Here is a 13,223-nt window from a genome sequence, read left to right as displayed (position 1 = left end):
ATGTAAAAAGCCAACAGGTTTTCTTTTTGTTATTGTTTTAAAATGATGAAGGTTAATTTGTCTCACTTAATTGAAATCCGAATTATTAAATAGCACTCTCGGCAACGGCCATATCACGCTGAGAACACCGGTTCTCGTCCGATCGCCGACGTTAGCAGCGTCGAGCGCAGTCAGTACTTGGGAATACTGCGTGCCGTTTGCTTTTTCACTTTTGTTTCCTCTTTCAAATTCCACCAGATATGAAAAAAGCAAACATATCTTCTTTTTGTTATTGTTTTATAAAGATGAAAGTTAATTAAATTCAAATTATTAACTAGCACTCTCGGCAACGGCCATATCACGCTGAATACACCGGTTCTCGTCCGATAACCGAAGTTAAGCCGCGTCGAGCGCAGTCAGTACTTGGGAGGGCGACCACTTAGGAACACTGCGTGCCGTTAACTTTTTCACTTTTTTTTCCTCTTTTAAATTCCAATAGATATGAAAAAAGCAAACATATTTTCTTTTTTGTTATTGTTTGAAAAAGATGAAGGTTAATTTGTCTCACTTAATTTAAATTCGAATTATTATCTAGCACTCTCGGCAACGGCCATATCACGCTGAATACACCGGTTCTCGTCCGATAACCGAAGTTAAGCAGCGTCGAGCGCAGTCAGTACTTGGGAGGGAGACCACTTAGGAACACTGCGTGCCGTTGGCTCTTTCACTTTTTTTTCCTCTTTTAAATTTTAATAGATATGAAAAAAGCAAATATATTTTCTTTTTTGTTATTGTTTGAAAAAGATGAAGATTAATTTGTCTCACTTAATTTAAATTCGAATTATTATCTAGCACTCTCGGCAACGGCCATATCACGCTGAATACACCGGTTCTCGTCCGATAACCGAAGTTAAGCAGCGTCCAGCGCAGTCATTACTTGGGAGGGAGACCACTTAGGAACACTGCGTGCCGTTGGCTTTTTCACTTTTTTTTCCTCTTTTAAATTTTAATAGATATGTAAAAAGCAAACAGGTTGTCTTTTTGTTATTGTTTTAAAATGATGAAGGTTAATTTGTCTCACTTAATTTAAATCCGAATTATTAAATAGCACTCTCGGCAACGGCCATATCACGCTGAGAACACCGGTTCTCGTCCGATCGCCGACGTTAGCAGCGTCGAGCGCAGTCAGTACTTGGGAATACTGCGTGCCGTTTGCTTTTTCACTTTTGTTTCCTCTTTCAAATTCCACCAGATATGAAAAAAGCAAACATATCTTCTTTTTGTTATTGTTTTATAAAGATGAAAGTTAATTAAATTCAAATTATTAACTAGCACTCTCGGCAACGGCCATATCACGCTGAATACACCGGTTCTCGTCCGATAACCGAAGTTAAGCAGCGTCGAGCGCGGTCATTACTTGGGAGGGAGACCACTTAGGAACACTGCGTGCCGATGGCTTTTTCACTTTTTTTTCCTCTTTTAAATTTTAATAGATATGTAAAAAGCAAACAGGTTTTCTTTTTGTTATTGTTTTAAAATGATGAAGGTTAATTTGTCTCACTTAATTTAAATTCGAATTATTAACTAGCACTCTCGGCAACGGCCATATCACGCTGAAAACACCTGTTCACGTCCGAATACCGAAGTTAAGCAGCGTCGAGCGCATACAGTACTTGGGAATACTGCGTGCCGTTGGCTTTTCACTTTTGTTTCCTCTTTCAAATTCCACCAGATATGAAAAAAGCAAACATATCTTCTTTTTTGTTATTGTTTTATAGTGATGAAAGTTAATTAAATTCAAATTATTAACTAGCACTCTCGGCAACGGCCATATCACGCTGAATACACCGTTTCTCGTTCGATAACCGAAGTTAAGCAGCGTCGAGCGCAGTCACTACTTGGGAAGGAGACCACTTAGGAACACTGCGTGCCGTTGGCTTTTTCACTTTTTTTTCCTCTTTTAAATTTTAATAGATATGAAAAAAGCAAACATGTTTTCTTTTTGTTATTGTTTTAAAATGATGAAGGTTAATTTGTCTCACTTAATTTAAATTCTTATTATTAACTAGCACTCTCGGTAACGGCCATATCACGCTGAATACACCGGTTCTCGTCCGATAACCGAAGTTAAGCAGCGTCGAGCGCAGTCAGTACTTGGGAGGGCGACCACTTAGGAAGACTGCGTGCCGTTGGCTTTTTCACTTTTTTTTCCTCTTTTAAATTCCAATAGATATGAAAAAAGCAAACATATTTTCTTTTTGTTATTGTTTGAAAAATATGAAGGTTAATTTGTCTCACTTAATTTAAATTCGAATTATTATCTAGCACTCTCGGCAACGGCCATATCACGCTGAAAACACCGGTTCACGTCCGATCACCGAAATTAAGTAGCGTCGAGCGCATACAGTACTTGGGAATACTGCGTGCCGTTTGTTTTTTCACTTTTGTTTGCTCTTTCAAATTCCACCAGATATGAAAAAAGCAAACATATCTTCTTTTTGTTATTGTTTTATAAAGATGAAAGTTAATTAAATTCAAATTATTAACTAGCACTCTCGGCAACGGCCATATCACGCTGAATACACCGATTCCCGTCCGATAACCGAAGTTAAGCAGCGTCGAGCGCAGTCACTACTTGGGAGAGAGACCACTTAGGAACACTGCGTGCCGTTGGCTTTTTCACTTTTTTTTCCTCTTTTAAATTTTAATAGATATGAAAAAAGCAAACATGTTTTCTTTTTGTTATAGTTTTAAAATGATGAAGGTTAATTTGTCTCACTTAATTTAAATTCGAATTATTAACTAGCACTCTCGGCAACGGCCATATCACGCTGAAAACACCGGTTCACGTCCGATCACCGAAGTTAAGTAGCGTCGAGCGCATACAGTACTTGGGAATACTGCGTGCCGTTTGTTTTTTCACTTTTGTTTGCTCTTTCAAATTCCACCAGATATGAAAAAAGCAAACATATCTTCTTTTTGTTATTGTTTTATAAAGATGAAAGTTAATTAAATTCAAATTATTAACTAGCACTCTCGGCAACGGGCATATCACGCTGAATACACCGATTCACGTCCGATCACCGAAGTTAAGCAAAACGTGAACAAACAAACCCCTCCATAGAAAATGCATTAGACTATACTTTGCAGGCTCGTAACTCTGTTTCTACTGGAGATACGGGGATGTCCTTTGAGTATGTTTTAGTCCAATTTGTCCCCCATCTAACCATACTAAAAACATTGAGCTACGACAAACAGTAGTCGAGTAATTAAGCTAATCGTAAACAAACAAACCCCTCCATAGGAAATGCATTAGGCTATACTTTGCAGGCCCATAACTCTGTGTCTACAAGAGATACGGGGATGTCCTTAGGATATGATATAGTCCAAATTGTCCCCCATCTAACCATACTAAAAACATTGAGCTACGACAAACAGGGGCTGAGATATTAAGCAAAATGTTCGTCAACTTTGGTATCGTCTCACTTATTTTTATTATGTTACTTATGATTTTTGCACTAAACTTTGGAGGCTCATAACTCTTGTTCTACAAGAGATACTGGGATCTCCTTTGGATATGTTATAGTACTCTTTGCTCCCCATACAAGGATACTTTAAACTTGAGGCTACCTCGATATCGTCGTCAACTTACTTTTTGTCTCACTTATTGTTAGAAGGTTACTTTTGACTTTTGAAAATATACTTTGCAGGCTCGTAACTCTGTTTCTACTGGAGATACGGGGATGTCCTTAGAGTATGTTATAGACCAATTTGTCCCACATCTAGCCACACTAAGAATTAGGGCTACGACAAACAGTAGTCGAGTAATTAAGCTAATCGTAAACAAACAAACCCCTCCATAGGAAATACATTAGACTAAATTCTGGAGGCTCGTAACTCTGGTTCTACCAGAGATACGGGGATGTAAATAATGTGACCTTGACACAAATGTTCGGATAATTATAAAGGTCTTTGCATGTTCCAAGCAAAAAAAAAGCTTCGCGGTTTCGAACCTGTGGCCTTCCGGGAGTGAGGCGGATGCGATAACCGCTACACTAAAGATATGTTATTATTTTTAATCGAAAGAACAGGGTCAAGTAATTAAGCAATACGTGAACAAACAAACCCCTCCATAGAAAATGCATTAGACTATACTTTGCAAGGCCCATAACTCTGTGTCTACTAGAGATACCGGGATGTCCTTGGGATATGTTATAGTCCAATTTGTCATTCATCTAACCATACTAAAAACTTTGGGCTACGACAAACAGGGGCCGAGTACTTAAGCGAAACGTAAAGAAACAAACCCCCTCCATAGGAAATGAGTTAGACTATACTTTGCAGGCTCGTTACTCTGTTTCCACTGGAGATACGGGGATGTCCTTTGAGTATGCTATAGTCCAATTTGTCCCCATCTAACCATACTAAAAACATTGAGCTACGACAAACAGGGGCCGAGTAATTAAGCTAAACGTAAACAAACAACCCGTCCAAAGGAAATGCATTAGACTATGCTTTGCAGGTCCATAACTCTGTGTTTACTAGAGATACGGGGATGTCCTTAGGATATGTTATAGTCCAAATTGTCCCCCATCTAACCATACTAAAAACATTGAGCTACGACAAACAAGGGCCGAGATATTAGGCAAAATGTTCGTCAACTTTGGTATCGTCTCACTTATTTTTATTATGTTACTTATGATTTTTGCACTAAACTTTGGAGGCTCATAACTCTTGTTCTACAAGAGATACTGGGATCTCCTTTGGAAATGTTATAGTACTCTTTGCTCCCCATACAAGGATACTTTAAACTTGAGGCTACCTCAATATCGTCGTCAACTTATTTTTTGTCTCACTTATTGTTAGAAGGTTACTTTTGATTTTTGAAAATATACTTTGCAGGCTCGTAACTCTGGTTCTACCAGAGATACGGGGATGTAAATAATGTGACCTTGACACAAATGTTCGGATAATTATAAAGGTCTTTGCATGTTCCAAGCAAAAAAAAAACTTCGCGGTTTCGAACCTGTGGCCTTCCGGGAGTGAGGCGGATGCGATAACCGCTACACTAAAGATATGTTATTATTTTTAATCGAAAGAACAGGGTCAAGTAATTAAGCAATACGTGAACAAACAAACCCCTCCATAGAAAATGCATTAGACTATACTTTGCAAGGCCCATAACTCTGTGTCTACTAGAGATACCGGGATGTCCTTGGGATATGTTATAGTCCAATTTGTCATTCATCTAACCATACTAAAAACTTTGGGCTACGACAAACAGGGGCCGAGTACTTAAGCGAAACGTAAAGAAACAAACCCCCTCCATAGGAAATGAGTTAGACTATACTTTGCAGGCTCGTAACTCTGTTTCCACTGGAGATACGGGGATGTCCTTTGAGTATGTTATAGTCCAATTTGTCCCCATCTAACCATACTAAAAACATTGAGCTACGACAAACAGGGGCCGAGTAATTAAGCTAAACGTAAACAAACAACCCGTCCAAAGGAAATGCATTAGACTATGCTTTGCAGGTCCATAACTCTGTGTTTACTAGAGATACGGGGATGTCCTTAGGATATGTTATAGTCCAAATTGTCCCCCATCTAACCATACTAAAAACATTGAGCTACGACAAACAAGGGCCGAGATATTAAGCAAAATGTTCGTCAACTTTGGTATCGTCTCACTTATTTTTATTATGTTACTTATGATTTTTGCACTAAACTTTGGAGGCTCATAACTCTTGTTCTACAAGAGATACTGGGATCTCCTTTGGAAATGTTATAGTACTCTTTGCTCCCCATACAAGGATACTTTAAACTTGAGGCTACCTCAATATCGTCGTCAACTTACTTTTTGTCTCACTTATTGTTAGAAGGTTACTTTTGATTTTTGAAAATATACTTTGCAGGCTCGTAACTCTGGTTCTACCAGAGATACGGGGATGTAAATAATGTGACCTTGACACAAATGTTCGGATAATTATAAAGGTCTTTGCATGTTCCAAGCAAGAAAAAAAACCTCGCGGTTTCGAACGTGTGGCCTTCCGGGAGTGAGGCGGATGCGATAACCGCTACACTAAAGATATGTTATTATTTTTAATCGAAAGAACAGGTTCAAGTAATTAAGCAATACATGAACAAACAAACCCCTCCATAGAAAATGCATTAGACTATACTTTGCAGGCTCGTAACTCTGTTTCTACTGTAGATACGGCGAGGTCCTTTGAGTATGTTATATTCCAATTTGTCCCCCATCTAACCATACTAAAAACAATGAGCTACGACAAACAGGGGCCGAGTAATTAAGCTAAACGTAAACAAACAACCCGTTCATAGGAAATGCATTAGACTATACTTTGCAGGCCCATAACTCTGTGTCTATTAGAGATACGGGGATGTCCTTAGGATATGATATAGTCCAAATTGTCCCCCATCTAACCATACTAAAAACTTTGGGCTACGACAAACAGGGGCCGAGTAATTAAGCTAAACGTAAACAAACAACCCCTCCATAGGAAATGCATTAGACTATACTTTGCAGGCTCGTAACTCTGTTTCTACTGGAGATACGGGGATGTCCTTTGAGTATGTTATAGTCCAATTTGTCCCCCATCTAACCATACTAAAAACATTGAGCTACGACAAACAGTAGTCGAGTAATTAAGCTAATCGTAAACAAACAACCCGTCCATAGGAAATGCATTAGACTATACTTTGCAGGCTCGTAACTCTGTTTCTACTGGAGATACAGGAATGTCCTTTGAGTATTTTATAGTCCAATTTGTCCCCCATCTAACCATATTAAAAACATTGAGCTACGACAAACAGGGGCCGAGTAATTAAGCTAAACGTAAACAAACAACCCGTCCAAAGGAAATGCATTAGACTATGCTTTGCAGGCCCATAACTCTGTGTTTACTAGAGATACGGGGATGTCCTTAAGATATGTTATAGTCCAAATTGTCGTCCATCTAACCATACTAAAAACATTGAGCTACGACAAACAGGGGCCGAGATATTAAGCAAAATGTTCGTCAACTTTGGTATCGTCTCACTTATTTTTATTATGTTACTTATGATTTTTGCACTAAACTTTGGAGGCTCATAACTCTTGTTCTACAAGAGATACTGGGATCTCCTTTGGATATGTTATAGTACTCTTTGCTCCCCATACAAGGATACTTTAAACTTGAGGCTACCTCAATATCGTCGTCAACTTATTTTTTGTCTCACTTATTGTTAGAAGGTTACTTTTGATTTTTGAAAATAAAGTTTGCAGGCTCGTAACTCTGGTTCTACGAGAGATACGGGGATGTAAATAATGTGACCTTGACACAAATGTTCGGATAATTATAAAGGTCTTTGCATGTTCCAAGCAAAAAAAAAACTTCGCGGTTTCGAACCTGTGGCCTTCCGGGAGTGAGGCAGATGCGATAACCGCTACACTAAAGATATGTTATTATTTTTAATCGAAAGAACAGGTTCAAGTAATTAAGCAATACATGAACAAACAAACCCCTCCATAGAAAATGCATTAGACTATACTTTGCAGGCTCGTAACTCTGTTTCTACTGTAGATACGGCGAGGTCCTTTGAGTATGTTATATTCCAATTTGTCCCCCATCTAACCATACTAAAAACATTGAGCTACGACAAACAGGGGCCGAGTAATTAAGCTAAACGTAAACAAACAACCCGTTCATAGGAAATGCATTAGACTATACTTTGCAGGCCCATAACTCTGTGTCTATTAGAGATACGGGGATGTCCTTAGGATATGATATAGTCCAAATTGTCCCCCATCTAACCATACTAAAAACTTTGGGCTACGACAAACAGGGGCCGAGTAATTAAGCTAAACGTAAACAAACAACCCCTCCATAGGAAATGCATTAGACTATACTTTGCAGGCTCGTAACTCTGTTTCTACTGGAGATACGGGGATGTCCTTTGAGTATGTTATAGTCCAATTTGTCCCCCATCTAACCATACTAAAAACATTGAGCTACGACAAACAGTAGTCGAGTAATTAAGCTAATCGTAAACAAACAAACCCCTCCATAGGAAATGCATTAAACTATACTTTGCAGGCCCATAACTCTGTGTCTACTAGAGATACGGGGATGTCCTGAGGATATGTTATAGTCCAAATTGTCCCCCATCTATCCATACTAAAAACTTTGAGCTACGACAAACAGGGGCCGAGTAATTAAGCTAAACGTAAACAAACAACCCGTCCAAAGGAAATGCATTAGACTATGCTTTGCAGGCCCATAACTCTGTGTTTACTAGAGATACGGGGATGTCCTTAAGATATGTTATAGTCCAAATTGTCGTCCATCTAACCATACTAAAAACATTGAGCTACGACAAACAGGGGCCGAGATATTAAGCAAAATGTTCGTCAACTTTGGTATCGTCTCACTTATTTTTATTATGTTACTTATGATTTTTGCACTAAACTTTGGAGGCTCATAACTCTTGTTCTACAAGAGATACTGGGATCTCCTTTGGATATGTTATAGTACTCTTTGCTCCCCATACAAGGATACTTTAAACTTGAGGCTACCTCAATATCGTCGTCAACTTATTTTTTGTCTCACTTATTGTTAGAAGGTTACTTTTGATTTTTGAAAATAAACTTTGCAGGCTCGTAACTATGGTTCTACCAGAGATACGGGGATGTAAATAATGTGACCTTGACACAAATGTTCGGATAATTATAAAGGTCTTTGCATGTTCCAAGCAAAAAAAAAACCTCGCGGTTTCGAACGTGTGGCCTTCCGGGAGTGAGGCGGATGCGATAACCGCTACACTAAAGATATGTTATTATTTTTAATCGAAAGGACAGGGTCAAGTAATTAAGCAATACGTGAACAAACAAATCCCTCCATAGAAAATGCATAAGACTATAGTTTGCAGGCTCGTAACTCTGTTTCTACTGGAGATACGGGGATGTCCTTTGAGTATTTTATAGTCCAATTTGTCCCCCATCTAACCATACTAAAAACATTGAGCTACGACAAACAGGGGCCGAGTAATTAAGCTAAACGTAAACAAACAACCCGTCCATAGGAAATGCATTAGACTATACTTTGCAGGCCCATAACTCTGTGTCTACAAGAGATACGGGGATGTCCTTAGGATATGATATAGTCCAAATTGTCCCTTATCTAACCATACTAAAAACATTGAGCTACGACAAACAGGGGCCGAGATATTAAGCAAAATGTTCGTCAACTTTGGTATCGTCTCACTTATTTTTATTATGTTACTTATGATTTTTGCACTAAACTTTGGAGGCTCATAACTTTTGTTCTACAAGAGATACTGGGATCTCCTTTGGATATGTTATAGTACTCTTTGCTCCCCATACAAGGATACTTTAAACTTGAGGCTACCTCAATATCGTCGTCAACTTATTTTTTGTCTCACTTATTGTTAGAAGGTTACTTTTGATTTTTGAAAATAAAGTTTGCAGGCTCGTAACTCTGGTTCTACCAGAGATACGGGGATGTAAATAATGTGACCTTGACACAAATGTTCGGATAATTATAAAGGTCTTTGCATGTTCCAAGCAAAAAAAAAACTTCGCGGTTTCGAACCTGTGGCCTTCCGGGAGTGAGGCGGATGCGATAACCGCTACACTAAAGATATGTTATTATTTTTAATCGAAAGAACAGGTTCAAGTAATTAAGCAATACATGAACAAACAAACCCCTCCATAGAAAATGCATTAGACTATATTTTGCAGGCTCGTAACTTTTTTCCACTGGAGATACGGGGATGTCCTTTGAGTATGTTATAGTCCAATTTGTCCCCCATCTAACCATACTAAAAACATTGAGCTACGACAAACAGGGGCCGAGTAATTAAGCTAAACGTAAACAAACAACCCGTTCATAGGAAATGCATTAGACTATACTTTGCAGGCCCATAACTCTGTGTCTATTAGAGATACGGGGATGTCCTTAGGATATGATATAGTCCAAATTGTCCCCCATCTAACCATACTAAAAACTTTGGGCTACGACAAACAGGGGCCGAGTAATTAAGCTAAACGTAAACAAACAACCCCTCCATAGGAAATGCATTAGACTATACTTTGCAGGCTCGTAACTCTGTTTCTACTGGAGATACGGGGATGTCCTTTGAGTATGTTATAGTCCAATTTGTCCCCCATCTAACCATACTAAAAACATTGAGCTACGACAAACAGTAGTCGAGTAATTAAGCTAATCGTAAACAAACAAACCCCTCCATAGGAAATGCATTAAACTATACTTTGCAGGCCCATAACTCTGTGTCTACTAGAGATACGGGGATGTCCTGAGGATATGTTATAGTCCAAATTGTCCCCCATCTATCCATACTAAAAACTTTGAGCTACGACAAACAGGGGCCGAGTAATTAAGCTAAACGTAAACAAACAACCCGTCCAAAGGAAATGCATTAGACTATGCTTTGCAGGCCCATAACTCTGTGTTTACTAGAGATACGGGGATGTCCTTAAGATATGTTATAGTCCAAATTGTCGTCCATCTAACCATACTAAAAACATTGAGCTACGACAAACAGGGGCCGAGATATTAAGCAAAATGTTCGTCAACTTTGGTATCGTCTCACTTATTTTTATTATGTTACTTATGATTTTTGCACTAAACTTTGGAGGCTCATAACTCTTGTTCTACAAGAGATACTGGGATCTCCTTTGGATATGTTATAGTACTCTTTGCTCCCCATACAAGGATACTTTAAACTTGAGGCTACCTCAATATCGTCGTCAACTTATTTTTTGTCTCACTTATTGTTAGAAGGTTACTTTTGATTTTTGAAAATAAAGTTTGCAGGCTCGTAACTCTGGTTCTACGAGAGATACGGGGATGTAAATAATGTGACCTTGACACAAATGTTCGGATAATTATAAAGGTCTTTGCATGTTCCAAGCAAAAAAAAAACTTCGCGGTTTCGAACCTGTGGCCTTCCGGGAGTGAGGCAGATGCGATAACCGCTACACTAAAGATATGTTATTATTTTTAATCGAAAGAACAGGTTCAAGTAATTAAGCAATACATGAACAAACAAACCCCTCCATAGAAAATGCATTAGACTATACTTTGCAGGCTCGTAACTCTGTTTCTACTGTAGATACGGCGAGGTCCTTTGAGTATGTTATATTCCAATTTGTCCCCCATCTAACCATACTAAAAACATTGAGCTACGACAAACAGGGGCCGAGTAATTAAGCTAAACGTAAACAAACAACCCGTTCATAGGAAATGCATTAGACTATACTTTGCAGGCCCATAACTCTGTGTCTATTAGAGATACGGGGATGTCCTTAGGATATGATATAGTCCAAATTGTCCCCCATCTAACCATACTAAAAACTTTGGGCTACGACAAACAGGGGCCGAGTAATTAAGCTAAACGTAAACAAACAACCCCTCCATAGGAAATGCATTAGACTATACTTTGCAGGCTCGTAACTCTGTTTCTACTGGAGATACGGGGATGTCCTTTGAGTATGTTATAGTCCAATTTGTCCCCCATCTAACCATACTAAAAACATTGAGCTACGACAAACAGTAGTCGAGTAATTAAGCTAATCGTAAACAAACAAACCCCTCCATAGGAAATGCATTAAACTATACTTTGCAGGCCCATAACTCTGTGTCTACTAGAGATACGGGGATGTCCTGAGGATATGTTATAGTCCAAATTGTCCCCCATCTATCCATACTAAAAACTTTGAGCTACGACAAACAGGGGCCGAGTAATTAAGCTAAACGTAAACAAACAACCCGTCCAAAGGAAATGCATTAGACTATGCTTTGCAGGCCCATAACTCTGTGTTTACTAGAGATACGGGGATGTCCTTAAGATATGTTATAGTCCAAATTGTCGTCCATCTAACCATACTAAAAACATTGAGCTACGACAAACAGGGGCCGAGATATTAAGCAAAATGTTCGTCAACTTTGGTATCGTCTCACTTATTTTTATTATGTTACTTATGATTTTTGCACTAAACTTTGGAGGCTCATAACTCTTGTTCTACAAGAGATACTGGGATCTCCTTTGGATATGTTATAGTACTCTTTGCTCCCCATACAAGGATACTTTAAACTTGAGGCTACCTCAATATCGTCGTCAACTTATTTTTTGTCTCACTTATTGTTAGAAGGTTACTTTTGATTTTTGAAAATAAACTTTGCAGGCTCGTAACTATGGTTCTACCAGAGATACGGGGATGTAAATAATGTGACCTTGACACAAATGTTCGGATAATTATAAAGGTCTTTGCATGTTCCAAGCAAAAAAAAAACCTCGCGGTTTCGAACGTGTGGCCTTCCGGGAGTGAGGCGGATGCGATAACCGCTACACTAAAGATATGTTATTATTTTTAATCGAAAGGACAGGGTCAAGTAATTAAGCAATACGTGAACAAACAAATCCCTCCATAGAAAATGCATAAGACTATAGTTTGCAGGCTCGTAACTCTGTTTCTACTGGAGATACGGGGATGTCCTTTGAGTATTTTATAGTCCAATTTGTCCCCCATCTAACCATACTAAAAACATTGAGCTACGACAAACAGGGGCCGAGTAATTAAGCTAAACGTAAACAAACAACCCGTCCATAGGAAATGCATTAGACTATACTTTGCAGGCCCATAACTCTGTGTCTACAAGAGATACGGGGATGTCCTTAGGATATGATATAGTCCAAATTGTCCCTTATCTAACCATACTAAAAACATTGAGCTACGACAAACAGGGGCCGAGATATTAAGCAAAATGTTCGTCAACTTTGGTATCGTCTCACTTATTTTTATTATGTTACTTATGATTTTTGCACTAAACTTTGGAGGCTCATAACTTTTGTTCTACAAGAGATACTGGGATCTCCTTTGGATATGTTATAGTACTCTTTGCTCCCCATACAAGGATACTTTAAACTTGAGGCTACCTCAATATCGTCGTGAACTTATTTTTTGTCTCACTTATTGTTAGAAGGTTACTTTTGATTTTTGAAAATAAAGTTTGCAGGCTCGTAACTCTGGTTCTACCAGAGATACGGGGATGTAAATAATGTGACCTTGACACAAATGTTCGGATAATTATAAAGGTCTTTGCATGTTCCAAGCAAAAAAAAAACTTCGCGGTTTCGAACCTGTGGCCTTCCGGGAGTGAGGCGGATGCGATAACCGCTACACTAAAGATATGTTATTATTT

General features: G+C 38.6%; 7 pseudogenes; all 7 read left to right on the top strand.

The window, feature by feature from the left end:
* Window positions 1-324: 324 nt before the first annotated feature.
* LOC149716971 (5S ribosomal RNA) lies at window positions 325-443 on the top strand (annotated as a pseudogene).
* A 138-nt stretch (window positions 444-581) lies between these two features.
* On the top strand, window positions 582-700 carry LOC149716970 (5S ribosomal RNA; annotated as a pseudogene).
* Window positions 701-838: 138 nt separating this feature from the next.
* Window positions 839-957, top strand: LOC149716969 (5S ribosomal RNA; annotated as a pseudogene).
* Window positions 958-1,318: 361 nt separating this feature from the next.
* On the top strand, window positions 1,319-1,437 carry LOC149716968 (5S ribosomal RNA; annotated as a pseudogene).
* Window positions 1,438-1,799: 362 nt separating this feature from the next.
* Window positions 1,800-1,918, top strand: LOC149716967 (5S ribosomal RNA; annotated as a pseudogene).
* Window positions 1,919-2,055: 137 nt separating this feature from the next.
* On the top strand, window positions 2,056-2,174 carry LOC149716966 (5S ribosomal RNA; annotated as a pseudogene).
* Window positions 2,175-2,536: 362 nt separating this feature from the next.
* LOC149716965 (5S ribosomal RNA) lies at window positions 2,537-2,655 on the top strand (annotated as a pseudogene).
* The last annotated feature ends 10,568 nt before the right edge of the window (window positions 2,656-13,223 follow it).

This window comes from Phalangium opilio, unplaced genomic scaffold (assembly GCF_054372755.1).
Source record: "Phalangium opilio isolate 3A_F unplaced genomic scaffold, DU_Popi_V2 ptg000003l_1, whole genome shotgun sequence".
Lineage (NCBI taxonomy): Eukaryota > Metazoa > Arthropoda > Arachnida > Opiliones > Phalangiidae > Phalangium > Phalangium opilio.
Note: the sequence above shows the minus strand (reverse complement) of the source record. Positions and strands in the feature narration are given on the sequence as shown.